The 5,000-nt window shown below is 42.0% G+C and overlaps 1 protein-coding gene across 2 annotated transcripts in view; it reads right to left on the bottom strand.

Moving 5' to 3' along the window:
• Positions 1–5,000, bottom strand: part of LOC122249069 (leucine rich repeat containing G protein-coupled receptor chaoptin) — a 406,934-nt gene that overhangs the window by 72,751 nt on the left and 329,183 nt on the right. The window lies entirely within an intron of this gene.

Below are 5,000 nucleotides of genomic sequence, written 5' to 3'. Positions count from 1 at the left end.
TACCCCCCAACAGGCCTGGATATTTCTCTTTCTTTTTCCCATTTAAAAAGTTCTTATCTAGTGACAGAGATAAGAGTCTGCTCACTATATCTGGGGCCTCATCATTGCACTATACTTGAGAGATAGAGAGAGAGAAAGAGGGAGTGAAAGAAAATAATAGACATTTGTAGACATAAAAGAATAAAGATACATATAAAGACCCAAAGACACATACACAAAACCAAGAAAGAGAGGCAAAAAAAAGACCCTCCAGCATCTTCATCTCCCATCCCATGAGGTAGGATCCCCTGATGCCCTAGCACCCCCTCTCACGATCGACGCAAGAGTGCTAGCCGGGGAGCGATGTCAAGGCGGAGATGGGCCTGGAAATGCCGACGACCTCTGAGCCCTCGAGTCGTTCCTTGGCGACTCGAGGCGGTGGGAGGGAAGGGTAAGGGGGTCGGGGTAAGGGGGTCGGGGTAAGGGGGTCGGGGAAAGGGAGTCGGGGTAAGGGGGTCGGGGTAAGGGGGTCGAGGTATGGCGGTCGGGGTAAGGGGGTCGGGGTAAGGGGGTAGGGGTGGGGTGTTTTCTTACAAGATAAAGGCCTAGATAGAAAAAAAAATAGAAGTGGAGAAATAATTGTTCTCAATTAAAGAGAAAATAAGAACAAAATAACTAACGATAAAAGAAGGAATAGGAAAGAATGAAAGCAAAGAGAGAGAGAGACAGAGATAAAGAGAGAGAGAGAGAGAGAGAGAGAGAGAGAGAGAGAGAGAGAGAGAGAGAGAGAGAGAGAGAGAGAGAGAGAGAGAGAGAAAGAAAGATTGAGAGAGATTGACAGAGAGAGAGAGAGGGAACGAAAGAGAGAAGGTGAAAGGGAAAGAGTAATAGGAAGAGAAGAAGTATCATAAACAGACCATCATTTTTAAAACAAAACACATACACAAAATAAAAAACTAAAAACAAAAAGAAAAAAAAACAAGAAAAATAGAAACTGAAATTTTGGACAGCCTCCAGACTGAAAAACAAGACTCAGTGATAATAACAGTGTAAGTATCGACTCGAGGGGAGGGGGGGTAGGGGGAAGAGGAGGGAAGGGGGAAGGAACACAGGAATTTCACACAGAGAATGGAAGAGCCGCTCCTGCCAACAAAAGACTGCAGTCATTATACATATGAAGAACTTGTTCCAGATCGATTTTTAAGCGTCGTGACTCCGGTGAATGCAGCGTCGCATGGTAGGAACACTGTTATGTCACAACAGGGGGACATTAGAGCACGCTCCACGGGGTGCTCTAACGCGGGGAAATCTTTGGCGGGTTGAGCGATACGGGGAGGGGTTGCCTGGTCTTCCTTTTTCTCGCGTTTTATCTACCTGTTTCTGACTCATCTCATCTGCTTGGTTGATTCTCTTTGGTGCTCTGTCTGTCTGGTTGTCTGTGTTTGTTTGTTTGTCTGTTTGTTTATCTCACTGCTTGTTAGTCTGTCTGTTTTATTTTCTCTTTTTCTCTCTCTATTTCTCCTTCCTCTTTTTTTTCTCCCTCTTTCAAACTCTCTTACCTTACCTTTCTTACTCTCTCTCACTCCCTCCCTTACTCTCTCCCTTCATTAGTCCCACCCCTCCCTCCCTCCCTCCAGGCCCTCCTCCTCTTCCTCCTTTTCCTCCTCCTACTCCTCCTCCTCCTCCTCTCTCCATATGCTACCCTTCATTTCAATTATTGCTTCTTCCTCCCCATCTTTAAGGTTATAAATTTTTGATGACTGGAACCCATTCCTTTCTCCAGTCCAATGCTTCGGGTTTTCATCCGTAGATAGTATTTTTCTAGTGACATTTTATCGGAAATGTATCTTTTCATCTTCCATTTATTTCTGTTTTCATCTTTTTTTTTCTTTCTCCTTTTATAGTGGTATGTTTTTTTTTCTTATTTTCGTCGGTTTCTTAATCTTTTTCGTCTGTTTCTTTTTTTTTTTCTTTCGTTTATAGGTGCTTCATCCTGCCTTGTACTTGTTTGTTGTTTCATTTTTTCTGTCTTTTTTTTTTTTTTTTTTTTTTTTTTTTAAAACGTTGTCTGTTGTCCTAGCATCTTCTTCGTTTCTTCTATCTCTTTTTTTCTCTTCCTTTCTATTCCATCCTTATTTTCAACCATCTCTCCCACTTCACGTTTCTCTTATTCCCTCACCTCTCCGCCATTTCCTCCCCCTTTACTCTGATCTTCCACTTCATCTCTTCCCTCTCTTCTCCCCTTTCCTCCTCCACTCGCCCTCTCCTCTCCCCCTTACCCCCTACCTCCTCCCTCTCACTCCCCCTCCCCATCCCCCTCCCACACGTCCTCATTCCCTCTTCCCCTCTCCTTCCCCCCCTGCCCCATCTCCCCTCCCCCGCCCACCTCATCTCAACCCCTGCCTCATCTCTCACCCCCATCTTCCCCCTACCTACCCCATCCCTCCTACCCCCCCTCCTCCCCCTTCCTCCTTCGCAAATCCCAAAACCTTCAGCGCCTTCGACATCTCGTCATAATCCCCCTCCCTCGAGAGAGAGAGAGAGAGAGAGAGAGAGATGCGGGCGCCCACACACCACCCGAATATCAACACGATGGGGACACAGCGCCCACAAAACGGATATATGGGCGTCCACTCTTCTGTTGCTGTCTCCTATGTGTGTGGCATGGTTGGAAATGGGGGTATAGGAAGTATGGAGGTATAGGAGGCATGGGGGTAAGGGGGTATGGGGGAAAGCGAGGGGTAGTCTTCATATAAGACATTCAAATCTCCCCCCCCCCTTTTATCTCTCTACTGACCATCATTTTCATTTATCAAGTTTTCCCTTTCGTTATTTCTTATGGTCACTTGACTTGACTTTTTTCTATTTTTTTTATTCTTTTTACATTGTCATTTCTTTGACAGGAATTGTTACTACCATTTTTCATCACTGAATGTATATATTTTTTAGGATCTTGTATTCACCTTGTATTGATATGTTCTTATTAAATTGTACTTATCCTATCTTCATTTCATTTCTTTACTTTGAGCATTACGGATACACACCAAACATTATTTCGAAACACTTACACACATACACACTATACATCACACACATTGCGCAATCCCACACTATACTCTCTCTCTCTCTCTCTCTCTCTCTTTCTCTTTTTTCTCTCTCTTTTATTCTCCTTTTATTTTTTTTCTCACTCTTAATAACTGACTCTTTCACTTATATATGTTCTCTCTCTCTCTCTCTCTCTCTCTTTCTTTCTCTTTTTTCTCTCTCTTTTACTCTCCTTTTATTTTTTTCTCACTCTTAATAACTGACTCTTTCACTTATATATGTTCTCTTTCTCTCTCTCTTTCTCTTTTTCTCTCTTCTGTTTTATCTCTCTTCTATTTCCTCTTTTATCCCTTCGTGTTCTTATCTCCCTCTTAGTCTCCCGGCCGAGCCTGATCTACTCTTCTTCATCGGGAAAACAGACAATTGAGGCCTTGTCGTCTTGTTGTCTTGTGTCTTGTGTTCGCGAGTCCGGGAAGAATTCAAGAGTGATGAAATACCTCCATTGTCTGAACGCTGTGTCTCCTCGGCCATGCATTTCTCATGGATAGTCTTTGCACGCGTTATGTTCTGGCGTGGTGTGGTGTTTTCCAGGTGTGTCGTGTGTCGAGTGTGTTTGAGTTTGTGTGTGTGTGTGTGTGTGCGTTTTTGTTTGTGTGTGTTGCTGGGTTGTGTGTTGTGGAGTGCGATCTTTCTCCTCGCTCAGTGTTTTCCCTGTTTGTATTTTTCATCCGTGTTAAGAGGTGTTTCTTTTTTAATTTGAAAAATGGTGTTTTATGTTTTAAATATTCTTTATATGATATTCGTACCGAGAGAGATTTCTTTTCCAGCATGTTTATGAGTATGTTTTTCTTTCCTTTTTTTTTTTTTTGATAATTTATGGAGAAGGTTTCATCTGCACTTGAGTTCTGTGCATGGCATATGTTCTTTAAGATGATGGTCTGTGTTGAGAATATGTTCTCCTTTCTTAGTTACAAGTGGAATTTATGTACTTCTTTGTGATTTTCTTTATCTAGGTATTTTTTCTATGTTGTTCTTGCTTATCATGAACCTCAACATTACTGAACATTCTAACACAACGTAAGATAAGCCAGGGTAGGGTTTCAGGTAAACAAACCCTTATCAGAACTTACATTCATACGCAGGTCGAGAAGAGATACAAACTTGTAAAAAAAAACTGATTTTAAACACACACACACTTAAGAAAAACTCCTAGATATACATATCGATACCATGAGCCAGATCATTTAAAAAAAAAACTGGTCATGCGCATTGCTTACAGCTCTATTGACAAACCGTTCTCATAGGGAATCTAGAAGTGGCTCTGAATTTTTAATGAATACCAGCATAGGAGCTTGAGGCTTAATAAGATGAAGTAAACACCAAATCTGGCAGTGGGGGAGATGGGGGGAGGGAGGAGGGCAAGGGCAGGCAAAAGGTGTGTCGTTCTAAGGGCTGGTGAGGCGCTGTTAGTGTTGGGAATACATTAGCTGTGTAACACGTCTCCAGCTGCTGCTTAGTCTGTCTCACACATGATTACTTGCATTTATGCATTTATGCATATGCGTATGCATATATATATATATATATATATATATATATATATATATATATATATATATATATATATATATATATACATATACACACACACGCACACACATTGACAGAATGAGAGAAAAAAACGTTATCAAAGACAGAAAAACGGAAGAAAAAGAAAAACAGTGAAAGTCATATACATTAATATCATCATTTTCTGCATCGCACCGCGTCATCGAATTCTGAATGACCGCCTCTCCAATTGCAGCAACTTCGGCCCTCTGTCTCGCCGAATTCTTGCAACGTGACTCTCGCTTCGCCAGTAATCTTCATATTCACACACAACAAGTTCGCACGCCGAGTTATGCAGGCATGGACAGCCGCGTTGGAAGGGCTTCATTAACCAACTTTACAAACAGAATATTCAAGGAGATTCAAAG

The sequence above is a fragment of the Penaeus japonicus genome, unplaced genomic scaffold (assembly GCF_977035675.1).
Source record: "Penaeus japonicus unplaced genomic scaffold, GWHDUDI00000001_assembly GWHDUDI00000001, whole genome shotgun sequence".
NCBI classification, from domain to species: domain Eukaryota; kingdom Metazoa; phylum Arthropoda; class Malacostraca; order Decapoda; family Penaeidae; genus Penaeus; species Penaeus japonicus.
Note: the sequence above shows the minus strand (reverse complement) of the source record. Positions and strands in the feature narration are given on the sequence as shown.